Source organism: Camelus dromedarius, chromosome 22, assembly GCF_036321535.1.
Source record: "Camelus dromedarius isolate mCamDro1 chromosome 22, mCamDro1.pat, whole genome shotgun sequence".
NCBI classification, from domain to species: domain Eukaryota; kingdom Metazoa; phylum Chordata; class Mammalia; order Artiodactyla; family Camelidae; genus Camelus; species Camelus dromedarius.
In genome coordinates, this window is record NC_087457.1 from 17997808 (window position 1) to 18013468 (window position 15661).

Consider the following 15661-nt stretch of genomic DNA (forward strand, 5'->3'; position numbering starts at 1 on the left):
TTTTCTCATGTTGCTTTGACATGAAAGTGAGAACTTTTCTATCAGAAGTGTCTCTGCTATTCCTGGTTCCATCAGAAAGACATCTTTCTCTTGTAATACTATTTTAATGCCCACTTGTTTATTGACTTTGGGGTTCTCTCTCTATAAACAGAATCCAGGGACTTTCCTCCTCCCTCTTTTTCATTGGAGAATTTCAGAACTGAAATGAGTGATCAGTTGAACCTCCGAGAGCCGTGGCTGTTGTGCTCAGTCTTCCACGGAACCCCTGAGTGAGTCAAGTTCACTCAAGTCAAGTTCACCGTTCTTCTTTGCAGCCTCAAGTGTGCACGGGGTGATTTCTCTCCCAGCTTTCTTGTCATGTAAGAGTGCATTAAAAGCCAGTGAAACGAAACAGCAAAGGAATGGTGTTTTGCGTTCCAAACTCTTGAGGGTTAAGTGAGTCTGTCGAGTGCTCAGCCGGGTTGCCCGGTGTCGCACTGCCACTGAAGGACCTGCTGGTCCAGCTGGATTCACTTACGGTGCTGTAACCACTTATCTGCTCCCTCGTTTCAGCACCGCTCTTCCCGCATTCCTGACAGCACTTAGCTCGACCTAATGGACAGAATGTGATTCCCAGATGATACCGCCTCATAAATCCAACCTGCCAACCATACATTAACGTCTCCAATGGGCACAGAACCTGCTCATTCCAGGAGACTTACATTTTAAGATAAAGCAGGTGCCCTTGCAAGGAATTTGAACAACTTTAGAGCAAAGACAGTTGTCTTTGCTATTTCCACAGGCGTGGGTTGGGGGTTACCCTGCTCAACTAAGAGGGCTCCCCATTGCCCAGACCAGTGGGTAGCTTGTCTATAGCTGTGACATCTTCTTGCCTTGGTGTCATCGGTAAAGTTTGCCAGGAAGCCTTGACCAAGGGGAGGAGAGCGTATGTGCTGCATTGAAGGAGGACACAAATAGCCCAATTATAGGAGAGTTCTTTTTAGAGCCACATACCTGTTCACTCAGTGCACTGAGCGCCTAAAATAAGCAGCTGTGCCCTCAGCTCTGCAGAGGGCATTAAAATAGACCTGCTGGGCTCCAAGGGCATCTGAAAGATGACTTAAGTGTGCCCTTTGGCTTAGAGGGCTTTTGGTGTCAGGCTTTGCATTTGGCAATGCGCTGTATCTTTCCCCCTCTTGTGTGTGGCAGTTGCTCCTCAGCCTTCAGCTCTTGGGACAGACATCCTTTCCTTGAGAGGCCCGCCCTGGGTACCTTCTCTGAAGCAGGGTCCTCTCGCCTCCTTGTCACCTTGCTTATTTACTTCATGGCCCAGGACACAATTTATAATCAGGTATTTCTTCACGTGCATGTATATTTTCTGTCTCATACACTTGTTTATTATCTCACAATCTCAGGGGCCCTTTGTCTGGTTTTTTTCCCTTTCTGCTGGATCACCAACACCTAGCACACAAGACCTAATTGGTATTCAGTAGGTTCTTAATAAAAACTGAGGTAATAAATGAATCCATCGTTAAGTGCTAGCACTACTGACATTCCATGATGAGAGCTCTTATTTTTTAAAGCTTTCTATCTAGTTGTTACGAAGTTGCATATATTTTACTCTAATATTTTATTCCTCATAGTTTTAAACTGGTTTGGGAACAGTTGCTCAAACCACAACTCCAATATCTACCAATAGACCAAAACTGTTTTCAGAGATGGGGGCTTTTGTTAGCTCTCCCCACTCTCTCACATCCTCATGCGCCTGCTCCTCCTGCAGCTGCTCCAGCGTTACCAGACTGACTGCTCCATTGACAAGAGCTCTGGTCTCTAGAGTGACTGTCCACGCTGAGGGCAGGGAGGAGGGGTGAGTAAAATGACCCAAGGGGTTTGGGAAGAAAATCCTAGAACTTCTGTTTATATACTTTTACCTACAGATAAGAAAGAAATTAAGCTTTATGAATATTTAATCTGTTTTGCCAGTAATTCATGGATAACAGACAGATATGAGGGGAACACACTCAATTTTTTTTTTCTTTTTTACTGAGAGGAGTTCTCAATTTTAAAAGTGTGGAAGCCACTAGTCCACGGCATCATGTTAAGGTAAGTTTCTTGAAGGCGTGATTGTTTGCTTGATTAATGAGATCAAAGGTCACAGGGGCTGCTCAATTCAGGATAATTCATTTTCTATTGGAAAAAACAAAATCAACAGGTTGCACCTCTGGCCTGTCTATGGTTCACAACATCAGTTTGCCAATACTTAGCATCCATCCTAGGAAAACAGCTCAAAACGGAAGCCCCACTGACAGTAGAATCATCTTGGTATATGAAGGGAAGAATATTCTGTTTTTACCATATGCTTTCCCCTCAGGACTCATGAATCAGAGGAACTGTGTCAGTCTCCCGGGTTGAGGCATAATCCTGCTCAAGTTGGCGAATGTCAAATTGGAGGGTCATTTAGGTGATGGAACCTCATAGGCTTTGCTTCCGGACTTTCAGAGGGACTCACTGCCTCCTGGGAGACTCGACTCCTCACATGGACTTGAACTCTGCTCTTCTATTACTTCTGTCCACAGGTCCTGGGGCACCCCAGTCCCCCAACAAGCCCACTCCTCTTCCACACGCTGCTTCCCCAGAGCTGGAGGAGTGCTTCCTGGGTCTCTGATAGGTTTTTCTGCTTCAGGTCAGATATCCTGAGGCTTTTCAAGCTCTGCCATGTTCCGCGGTCTTTAGTCATCACAGACCCTAGTTAGCCTCCTGGAAATGAGCTCTGGTTTATCAGTCTCCCATCCACATGGAGTGCAGTGCCTAGGACCATATGTAACTGTGGAGAGACGGCCCCAGGACTGTTGGCCAGGCACCCTCCCCATGACCCCCACTCTGAACGCTGTTTCTATCACGTCGATGAGCGTGGAGCTGGCTCCTTAGTGCAGACACATTACACTGCAGACACACACTGAGCCTCGGGATTAGGAAATTCCCTCTCCTCCCCATGAACAAAAGTTAATGATGAACCTTCTTTTGTGGTACTGTGGACTTTAGAGGGGGGAAATGCTATAAATTTTGAGCACCGGCTATTTGCAACATTCTGTTGGCTTCTGATCCTTATCGATGCGCCTGCAGACTGATTTATGTCCGCAGCCAGAGCGTGCACACTCTCTTGCATTCTTCTCTTTTCTCTTAGATTATCTTACATGGGCATTTCGATGTATCAACAGAATCTGTAAACTCAAACCCCTTTAATAGCAACACAACATTCCATTGTCTTAATGCACCGTCGTTCGCATAACCTTTTCCCTATTAGGGGCATTGGGTCAGGCTCCAGTTTTCCACTGTTGTGGATGGTGTTACCGTAAACATCTTTGTGGTCTTTGCTTTTTTTTTCTTTTGCATATTTCCCCGGGGTATATTCCAAAGTGGGATGATTGGGTCAAAGTGTATGAACAGTTTTATAGCTCTTTTTATATATTGCCAGATCGATTTTCAGAAGGGATGGATTTTTTTTGTTTTCCCCAAAGTGCCAAATAAGACAATGGGGCATGGAGAAATTGTAACTTAACTGGAAGAGATGGCCCTGCACGTAGCCTCTGGTCCCCTTTGCAAGTCCTCTACTCTTAGCACCAGTGACGTAAAGATGAGGGAGAGGGCGTTAGGAAGACCAGCACCCTCAGTAAACATCTGTTTACCCAGAAGTGCATTTGCTTCTTCTCTAGGAGGGGATTTTACCTCCTGAGATGAGGTCACACAGCCTGATTCTGATTCTAATCCTAGTTTTGCCACCTCCTCACTGTGCACCCTTAGACAAGTCCCCTAACCTCTCTGAGCCTGATTCCTTCCTCATCTGTGCCAGAGGTTATACTGAGGGGGTTTTGAAAGGTACTTGTAAAATTCTGGGCTCTTGTTACTACCTACGACCCACTTACTGTGAGGGATCTACGTGTTTCTTCCTTCTTTGTACTGCTAGGGTCCGGCTCTGTGCTGGCCCCGCGGCTGAGGGCCAGAAGTGTCTACTGTGGAATGCATGGATGCTCTTTACCCATGATCTTGCTTCCCAGCGTTTAGGAACTGGAAGAACATAATGGAAAAGTTTATGAAGTATTATGGCCTTAATATGTAAAGAAAGGCCTGCACTTGAATGTTTGTAGGATGTGCCAGGTTTGGGGCCAGTGCTTCGGTTTACTCACCAAGCCTAATATGCTGTTGCAGGAAAAGCACCTCCAGGTTTTTGAGACTTCCGGGGGGGTGTACGAGATTATAGACCACGTGGGCATAAAGCTTGTGGAGAGAGGTCAGAGGGGGCTCTTCGTTTCAGAGAAAGGTGCTCACAGTGAAGGCCTGGGGCTGTTTGCAGTTCACTCGAGTCTCCAAGAGGGGCTGGGTGGATGTGTTCAAGATCTGCCTTGTATCTCTCCAGTCCCAGTCTCCTTCCTGCTCCTGCAGAAGGAGCTGGAGAAGTGAAAAATGCTTCTGCAGGTGGCCCGCCTCCACTGGGTAGTAATGTCTTCCATTCTCCCGTGTTCTAGGTTAATGGTGGCCGCAAATGCTTAGTACTTCTCCCACCGAGAGGGGGTGTCTAAAGCCTCTCCCCTTGGAGCTGGGCTGGCCTTAGTGACTTGACTGGGAGAATGCTGCGTAAGTGACATTCTAGAACTTTTGAGGTGAAGTCATAAGAAGCTTTGCAGCTTCACCCAGGTCTCTTGGAACATTTTCTCTGGGAGCCCTGAGCCACCATGTACGAGGCTGACTACCCTGAGGCTTCTGTGCCATGAGGCCACACAAGCACGCTCTGGTCAGCAGTTCCAACCAAGCCGGGCTCCAGACATGTGAGTGGAGGGGTGGAGCCAGGCTGGACCCTCCAGGTGAGACCCCCACCAGCTGACCACCGCTGACTCCTGAGCTGATACCACATGGGGCAGAAAAACTGTCCAGTTGAAATTTCCTGACCTTCAGCGTCATGAGACAGACTGTTGTTCTAACCCGCAGAGTCCTGGGGAATTTTCGTAGGTGAGAGAACGCCAGAGCCACCTGGGCTGCGCTGGGCCTCTGCCTTGCTTCCTTCCCATCCCTCAGCTCCACACAGCACAACCCACCTTGGGATTTGTCATCTCGTGTCTCACACTTTAGACTAAATATCAAGGGCCGTGCAGAAGTCATTGACGTCAGTCTTTCTGTTTGACAGGAGTCCCCAAGTGTATTTTTGGCCGCCTGTCTATTATTTATGATCCCTTGTTGAATTTTACAGGCAGATAGGGCAGGAAGAGTCGGCAGTGTTCCAGAATTCCAGTGAAATGGACATTTCTGTTGTATTTCAAGAGGAAATGACAAAGCAAAAATCTCCAGAGCTCTTCCTGTTAACCCATCTCCCCCATTATGTGTTGGGAGATGGTTCTAGGGCAGCCCTGGTCTGAGTCCCAAATCCCACAGAAGGACCGGGTCAGAGCGCCCTGATATTGAAGGAAGTCAGGGTACCTTCTTGACTACTCTCATCCTTCTTCTGGGAACCCAGGAGATTTTTGTTGAAGTTGACCTTATTTGGGTTTTTTTAATATATTTCAGAAGGTTAAAATTGCACATTCCCTTGCTGGTGTTTCCACATCTCACAGGGCCCAGACACACAGGAGAATCCAAAATAATGAAACAATTGCCATTTCAGTTTTCAGGCTTCTCTGGTAGGACGTGTCAATTATTAACTAAGAAGTTAATCGTTAAGGGCATTAATGAAATTGGCCCAACTGTCTCATTGGGCCACAGTGCTCCTTAGACAATGGAGCGGGTTAACTTCTGGCCTTCCAACCCTTTTCTAGCAACCTTGTTTCTCTGAGCTGTGTGTTTTTAAGAGAGCCAATTCTTTTTATTTCCATTACTTCCGTGGCTGTGATAGTGACTGCTGGAGACATCAAAGCCAGCACTTCATCTAACCTTCAACTGCTCCAAGCAGATTCTCAAAGGTCAGTAGTTCTATGTTGATTCATTTTTCCTTCCTTCATTTATTTTTTTTCCCACTCATACATTTACTTATTCAATAAGCATCGACTTAATGCTTGAAATGTGCCGGATACAGTGCTAGGCACGTGGGATGGGAGATGAAGAACACAGGGTTCTGCTTTGCAGGTGCTCACTGTGCTTAGTAGATGCTCAATAAACAGCTTGCTGGATAAGTAACCCCTCTCGGAGAGGCCATGCTGGGGATTCTTGTTGGGGAAACTGAAGCTCAGCGTGAGTAATGAGCACAAAGCTGGACAATAGGAAAGCAGGAAGGAACCAAGGTGTGTCTGCCTCTGCATCCTGACCTCATCCCTGTATTCCTTTCCTCTCCTGCTCTGCTCTTCCTGGTCCTTCCACCACATTTAGTCATACATTGATTCAAAATCTGAGACTTCAGTCCCCTGGATTCAACTACACTTTGTCTCCTGGCTTCAAGACAATGCTTATTAGACAATCCTACTGCCAACTATAGAGCATTTTCTACTAATTGTTATGGAAAAGCGACAACTGTATTCCAAGGAAAACAAAAGATAGCTCAAGGGAAATTTTAGTCCATGAAGGATGCCAAAGCCTCTCTCTGAGGGCAAGAGAAGGCCAACCCTTATCTTTGGAGCTAGTGAGTTGCTGGGCACTAAAATCTTGCTCAGGGATACAGCTGTGTGAGGAGCCTGGAAGTCCTGAAGCCCAGAGCTTGATTGCACTGGGAACAGACCTTGAAGACCTCGAAACTGAGAATAGTCTGAAACTTAGCTGATACAGTAGCATTAAGGGCATTACCATTAACTCCACCCCTCACCCAACGTCCTATTTCAACAGTGCTCAATCCTTTCTTTAGAGACTTTTTCCCTTTGTCCACTCCGAACATAGACATGGCCAATCAAGGCCAGGGTTCCAGAAAATAGGGGAATGCTTGGCCCACCTGTATAGAACAGGGCAGGAATTGAAGCAATTCCCAGAGGCAGTTACCAAAGAGGGTTTACATGTCAAATATTTATCATGACTCACTTCCAAACTGGGCTTGGGCTGCCCAGGAGGCAGGAAGAAATTCACAACTCCAAGGTGACAGATGAGAAAGTTCCCTGAGTTTCAGAAAGGAGACTGGAGGCCCTATCCAGCCGACTTGCTGGACACAGCCTGGGTGAGTGATACTGACCCTGGTGTCTACTCCACACAGCTCTGAACCTTGCCCTGCCCTTTGCCCACATCCTTGGCTCTCTCAAGAAGCACTCAAATTGCCTTCCACCTTAGGTTCCTGGTCCTAACTCTACTAACCATCAGTGTTAGGACAGAAGGAGCATCACTAGGCATCTATGCTGAGGCTGACCTGCTCTCTCACCCAAATTGGAACCCCTGCATGCTCTTCTGCCATCGCTCTTGCTGATGGCTGCCAGCTGTCAAGGGCTCCCTCTCAAGATGTTCTCCACCCGATGCCCTGTACCCTATCCGACCACTCCCCAGAGCACACGAGAGGCATCTTGCTACAGCAATACTGTGAATCATCACAAATTAGTCTGAACCAAGTTGATTAAGAAATATGGTACTTATGGACTGAAAAGAGCTTATGCCTAGGAAAAAAAGTCATGTCTTTAGTAAGGGGGAGAAAAAATAGGAAATAAAATTGTATGACATAGCATAAATTTAGACTTAATAAGTCACTTAGGAAAAATAACAATCCTTACCAGATATGAGCTAACAACAGAGCAGCAAAATATGTGAAGCAAAACTGATAAACTGTAAAGCGAAAGTGTAAGAAGGTGAATCCACTATCATAGTTGGAGATGTCAACAACCCTCTGCTAGAAATGGACAGATCCATGGGGCAAAACACCAGCAAGGACACAGCTGAACTCAACAGCACCATCAGTAGCTGGATATGACAGACATCTACAGGCTACTTCATCCAAGTACAGTGGAACACACATTCTTCCCAAGCTCACGCGGAACGTTTACCAAGATAGACCATCTTCTGGACCATAAAAGACACTTTGGGGGTGGGGGGTGGGAACGGACAGACTGGGATTTCAAAATTTGTAGATACTGACAGGCATATATAGAATAGATAAACAAGACTATACCGTGTAGCACAGGGAAATACATACAAGATCTTGCGGTAGCTCACAGCAGGAAAAAAATGTGACAATGAATATATGTATGTTCATGTATAACTGAAAAATTGTGCTCTACACTGGAATTTGACACAACATTGTAAAATGACTATAACTCAATAAAAAAAATACGCACCTTAACAATTGTAAAAAGAAGAGAAATCATACAATGTCTGCTTTCAGACTGCAATGAAATTAAATTAGGAATAAGAACAGAAAGATAGCTGGAAAATCCCAAATACTTTAATATTAAGCAGCAACATCTAAATAACACATGGCTCAAAGAAGAAATCTCAAGATAAATTAAAAAATATTTTGAACTAAATGAAAGTGAAAATACAACTTATTAAATATGTGGGATGCAGCAAAAACAGTGCTTGGAGGGAAAATTTGAGCATCGAATGTATATATTAGAAAAGAAGAAAGATCTAAAATCAATCACCTTAGCCTTAGGAAACTAGTAAAAGAAGAGCAAATTAAATTCAAAATAAGCAGAAGAAAATAAATAAAAATTAGAGCGGAAATCAATGATATTGAAAACAAGGCATAGAGGAACCCTAAATGCGTATTACTAAATGAAAGATGCCAACCTGAAAAGGGTACATACTATATGATTCCAACTATATGACATTCTGGAAAAGTTCTGGAAAAGTCAGAACTGTGGAGACGGTAAAAAGTTCAGAGGCTGGGGGATGAAGAGGCAGAACACAGGATTTTTAGGGCAGTGAAACTATCCTGTATGACACTGTAATAGCGGCTGCGTGTCATTATACATTTGTGAAAACCTGCAGAATGTACAACACCAAGGGTGAATCCCAGTGTAAACTGTGGACGTTAGGTGATGAGGATGTCAGTGCAGGTTCATCGGCTGTATCAAACACACTGCTGTGGTGCAGCGTGTCCACAGTGCGGGAGGCTGTGCATTTACAGGGGTAGGAGAATAAGGAAAATCTCTGTGCCTTCCTTTCAATTTTACTGTGAACCTAAAGTTGCTCTGAAAAATAAAGACTATTTTCAAACAAACAAACAAAAACAAAAACGTCAAAAGAAGCAGGACATAAAATAGTACCACATAAACACAGACTGGAGAAAAGGACACTAAAGTGTTAATAGTGACTCCTATCTCTGGATAGTGGAATTACTGATTATTTTAATTTTACATTTTCTTTTGTCTTTCCAAATTCTCTGTGAAGAATATGGATCACTTAGATAACCAGCAAAACAACAACAATGATTATTTTTAATTAAGAGGAAATTAAAAAGCACAGACTTTGAACTCAGGACTGAATTCAGGCTCCACCCGTTACTAGCCCTTTGACCTGCAAGGCCCTAAGCACCACAAACCCCAGTTTCTGCATCTGTAAAACAAGGAATAATGAAAATCCCCCACAGTAGTAGGTGTGTGTGTATGTGTGTGAAGATAAAACTATACAAGGAAAACAAATGTGCAAGATGCCTGGGAGATGCTCAATATAGATTAATTTCAGAGCCCTTTAAGGATATTTGGGAGTTTACAGGTTCCAAAGAGATTTTGCTGGGCATACACAAGGTCTTTTGTTCATCCTTCTCCCCTTCCCATCCCAGCATTCCTGATGAAACAACCAACCGGGCTGAGGGCAATCCCTCCCCTGCCACCACCAAGCTTCTGCAAAGTGGCTGATTTTTGTTCTTTTTCTCTCTCTGCCATCCTTTAAACATGATTCTGTGCTTCCTGTCCCAGCTGGAGGGGGAAGCCAAGGGTACACGTCACCAGATGATAGCTGCAGGGCCAAAGTCTTACACAAGGATTTGGATACGGAATGGGCTTTTGACAGACAAGGAGGAGACTGTTGCCAGCCTGGGACAGCAAGGAAGGGTGCCCAGGGCCACAAGCAAGACAGGAACAAAGGACTTAGTCTCCCAACAAGCCTGGGCCAAATCAGGCGGAATTGGGGGAGTCATGAGCGGAAAAGAACTGGGCCCCTCCAGCCAAGAGGGAGGTGTGGAATGTGAGAGGAAGGTGAACAGAATGGAATGAAGGGATTTTGGTTCCTGTTCACATCCAGTTTTACTCTGAAGCATTCCAAACATGGTGGGAACGAAGCCTGTTTGGAGAGGATTGTTATCTCAGGACAGGGCAGGACGGAAGGACTGGGGAGGTGCTCCGGGTGGGGGGTGACGGCTGATGGCTCAAGGGAGCCTTCCAAGTTGGAGATAAGTGAAGCCAGGAGGTTAGGAATGATTCAATGGAAGTCTAAGGAACGGCTCATTCCCCTCCTGATGTGAGCTGAAGAGTGATAAATCAGAGAACTTTCTATGCTCTGCTGGTCCTTTCGTAATGCTGGAATTGATCAGTGGCTGTCAGATTTCAAATAAAGATGGTTCCTCTTACTCTAAATTTTAATTTCAGAAAGCTTGCCTATTCTTTTTCCTTTTCTTTTTAAATTGAAGCATAGTCGATTTACAATGTTGTGTTAGTTTCTGGTGTGCAGCATAGTGATTCAGTTATACATACATACACGTATATATTTCTTTTCAGATTCTTTTTCATTATAGGGTATTGCAAGATATTAAATATAGTTCCCTGTGCTATACAGTAGGACCTTATTGTTTCTATTCCTTTTCATTTCTCTAATTTTTCTTTGATAGGATAGGATTTTAAAAGCTAAGGAAATTTGAATTAAAACTACCAATGATGGTCACGTTACCAGGGCTGATCATGACAAGAAGGTAGCAATAAATGATGACAAAATTCCGGAAGCACTTTTTAATGACAAATGTGACTCCCGTAACTGCCTCCAGCCAAGTTCCCTTTTGCCTCATAAGCTCTTCCTGTGCTTGGGGGTACAAGCCATTTTTTTTGAGTGGAGATGAAAGAGGATGGTTACTAATATACCCTCAGTATCACCTACATCCACTGAGCACCACGAGGGTAGAAGGAGGTAGGGGACTCATTCACTGCTTTCAATGACCTTACTCTGTCCTCTTGGGAAATGTCAGTCTCCAGTATTTTAAATGGATGAACCATGAGGTTATGGAGGACACCAAGGAGAAGTAGATGGGTCATTTCTGAGCATAGTGCATTATCCTGCTGTGAACTCTCTCTCCTCGACCTTCCAGGTTTATATTATCTCACCAACGTGTTGTTCTGGAGGAGCCAGTAGGGCCTTTACACTTGCTGTTTCCTCCACTGTAAAGCCCTTTCCCCAGATCTCAGCATGGATGCCCTCTCTTCCCCCTCACCTTTGCACTTTTGCTCAAATGTCATCTTCACAATAAAGCTTTCTGACAAGCGTTGAATTATGTCCCCTCAAAAGATGTTGACGTCCTAACCCCGAGTGTCTGCGAATATGACCTTATTTGGAAATCAAGTCTTTGTAAATAATCAAGGTGAGATGAAGGCACTCATGAAGGGTGAGACCCTAACCCAACACGACTGGTGTTCCTATGGAAAGGGGAAATTTGGATACAGAGACAGATGCGTACAAAGTGATGCGAAGATACAAGAAGATAGCCATCTACCAGCCAAGGAACACCTGAGGTTACCAGAGGCCAGGAAGGAGACACAGAACGCGTTCGCCCTCACAGCCTTGGAAGGAACAGACCCCACCGATACCTTGGTTTCAAGCTCCTGTGAGACAATACAGTTCTGATATTTGAGCCACCTAGTCTGTGATTACAGCATCCCCAGGGAACAAATGTACCTTCCTTGACCCACGCTATTTAAAATTGCGCTGTCTGTACCTCTTGTTTGCTCCAGAGTACTTACTGCTGTCAGACACACTATATATGTAGCTACTTATAGTTTTACTCGTATCTGTTTATAGTCTGTCTCTTTCTCCACTGGAATGTAAGCAGCATGAAGGCAGAGGTTTTGGTGCATTTCCTCATGTGCTCTGTGCACCTAGAATCAGTACTGCCTTTACCCCTGTCAGACTGTAGGAGGCCCTCTCTGGCCCTCCTCCGGCTCTGCCCCACCCCCTCGGTGAAGAGTCTGCGTGGCCAAGGGCATGGAGCCCACTCCCCTGCTTCCAGAACATGCACCAAGAACCCACACTTCGGCCCCAAGCCCACCTCCCGAGTCTGCATGGGCCTATTTCTCGGGTCTGCCCTCCTTTGACTGCAGGGGGTGAGGATGGAGCTCAGACAGGCAGTGGGGAGCATCCACAGTTAGCACAGGGCCCTTCCTGGTGGGGGATGAAGTCTCGGGTGGGATGCGAAGAAGAGTAGGACACAGGCTGGGACCCTGCTCTGTCCTTTGCCTCCTGCCCCACAGAAGGTGGGGAATTAAGTATGAGTCTGCCTTGAATAATGCCTGGCACAGAGCAGGCACTCAATGAATATGAAGAAATGAATAAGTAAAAGTGCAAGTTACCCTTATAAGCTGTTTTTTTTCCTTTGAATCACATAATCCTTTAAAGGGAACGTCAAGTCCTCAGTGATTCAAATTGAAAGTACCACATTTTCCTTGCTTTCAAACTCGACCCAGCTTTCTATAACTGTGAAATCGACTGAGACAAGGCACCCCCACCACCCAGTGCCCTTCATCTTTGCCATCCCATTCCCTTCTCCGCTTCTCCTTTTTTGCCTCCTCATTGGCCTATTTTGTCCCCTCCCTCTGGGGCAGGATAAAGGAAATATTACATCAATTCATACAGGTAATGAGGGAGACTTTCAAAGAAATTTGCATTGAAAGAACTGTAAGGAAACGTTAATAACTCTACTGAAAGAATGAAATTTCTAATGAGATTTGGGGGGATGATCTGTGTCACCTGGAATCAGGGAAAGGCAGTTACTCATCACCCATCCTGCACATGGTCCAGCTGACTCTCTTCACTCAGGTTAAACCTGTGTAGAAGCTGCTTCCTTCTCCAGGAAACTGTTGGGCAGATGATTTTATTTCTGACACTCACCAACCTGGTTTGCCATCCCTCCCACGTAGGGAATACACATTTGATCACGTTTGAACATAAAGGAGATTTTAAAACTGTTTTTAAATTGAGATTTGTGGAAGGGACGTGAGAATATTTATACAAACTACTAACCAAGGCTCCCTGATCCAAGAGCATCCTCTGTTATTTCACAGGAAGGGGACCCTTGAGAGGTCAAGCCCTGAAGATTCATTCAGGTTCCCACGAAGCTTCTAAGGACTGTGATTTGAGGGCTTAGAGCCCCACAGAACCCGAGCCCTGCAAGTCCCACTGCCTTTGCTCCCCTGCAGCATAGAGTCTGAGAGGGCCAGGAGCCACGTCCCTGGCTGTCAACAAGTGAAGTACTCACATGCAAACACTGGTTTGGGGGCTTCATTAAACGGAACTAGTGAGTGAAGAATGCCTACGACCAGGATAAATGCCTCATTTCTCCTTTTAGAAATGAAGACGAGGAACTGGATTCATAATTTCTCCTATTTTTGCACCAAAACCTCATTAAAGCAACTGCAGAAGCCCTTTTAAAGATACCACTAATTACGCACCATTTTGTGGAAGCCCTTTTAAAGATACCACTAATTACGTACCGTTTATTAAACAGTTACTACGGGCCAGGTACTCTACCCAGGTCACTCACTCCTCTCAATGAACTGTTGTGGTGGGAATGATCACTCTCCCCATTTTATGCGGAGAAAATGAAATAAAGCTTTTGTTTATTTAAAAAATAAAAGTAAAAGATCTCACCCAAGGACACACAAGTAATCATCTAGGAAGCAGCCGATCTGTCTAACCGCGCAGCCTGTGCCATGGACCACGAAATCACTCTGCCTTTTGGATGCGGTTACCACCTTACATTCAGTTATTTTGTTCTACAGATGTGTGTAGCACATCTGGAGCATGCAGCTCCCGGTCAGCCACGTGATCACAAGGTTAAACAACCAATACACCTACAACCATTCTGGACCCATCCGCCATTTGGTTTTTCACTTTCAGGACAGCATTCAATAAATTGCAGGAGATAGTCAACACTTTGTCACACAGTAGGCTTTGTGTTAGATGATTTTGCTCAAGTGTAGGCTCATGTTAAGGGTTCTGACCATGTTACAGGTAGGCAAGGCTAAGCTATGATGTTCGACAGGTTAGGTATAAGAAATGCATTTTTGACTTACAATATTTTCAACTGACAATGGGCTTATTGGGATAGAACCACATCATAAGTCGAGGAACATCTGTAATTGTTCAATAAATCCACCTATTTATTCATTCATGTTTATTAGGGGCCTACTCTTTGCCAGGCACTGTTCAACGTGCTGAATAAGACATTCTCCCTTTCCATAAAGACTCTCAGTCAAGCGAACCCTCAGAGGACAAAGGAAGGTGCCTTTGAAGGATATCTGCAGCTAGAGGGAGGGAAGGAACATGGCCTGTAGCCCTGCAGAACTTCTCTAGTGGTCTCAAGTTTGGGATACATGGTCAACTTCTTGGATGTAGGTGGTCCAACTTGGTGAATACTTACTGATTACTCACATTTCGTAGCCAAAGTGGTTTACTTTTCTGGTAGAGTTTTTAATAGAATCACTGAATGTTTACCTGTTTCATTGATCATCACATGGAAACCCCAGTTGTATTAGTTTGGAATCTTTTGGTTGCAGGTAACAGAAAATCCAACCCAACTAGTTCACACAATAAACAGAATTTACTGGCTCATATAACTGTTAAGTCCAGATACATGGTGGTTTTCAGGCAAACAAACCTTGATCCCAGGGTCAACAATTTCAACACTGGTCTAGTTTATTTTCATGCCTTTCTCTGCCTTCTACATTGCCTGTTGTGTCTCAAGGCCAGGTTCTCTGTTACCATAAGATGACTACCGGCAACTTCCCTGAACTGAAGATTTTTCATTCGTGTCCAAATGGAAAAGAGCATCTTTGTAGGTCATTTCTATGGAAGAGTGAGAAAATTTCTATCCTTGCAATTGCCAGCAAATGTCATCTCATCTTGCATTTCATTGGCCTGGAGTTGGGTATCTGCCCATCTTGGACGAATTACTGTGGCCAACAGCATGGCAGGATGTGATGATTGGCTTAAACCAAATAAGGCTTGCCCCTTGTGATGGTTAATTTGATGTGGCAACTTGACTGGGACATGAGTTCCCAGACAGTGGTCAAACATTATTTCTGAGTGTGTCCGTGAGGGTGTTTCTGAATGAGATTCACATATGAGTTGGTAGACTGAGTCAAACGGATTGCCCTCCCCAGCGTGGGTGAGCTGCGTCTAACCCGTTGGAGGTCTGAATAGAACAAAGGGCTGGGGTAAGGAAGAATTCACTCTATGTCTGCTTTTGAGTAATGACGTCGGTTTCCTCCTGTACTTGGACTGGAACCTAAACTATCAACTCTCCTGGGTCCCCAGCTTACAGATGGCAGATTGTGGGGCTTCTCTGCCTCCATGGATACATAAGCCAGTTCTTTATAATAGATCGTATATATATTGGTTCTGTTTCGCTGGAAAACCCTGACTAATACACCCCTGGAGCCAGAAGTAGAATCAGATTTTCCCAAAGGGCATTGACTGCATGAGTGAGGAATGGATCACTGATGAAAACTGGGATTCTGTTATTGAAAGGAAGGAAGAAAAAAATTGGCGAGAGAAAAAGAACAAGCATCCGCTACACTTGAGTTTATCT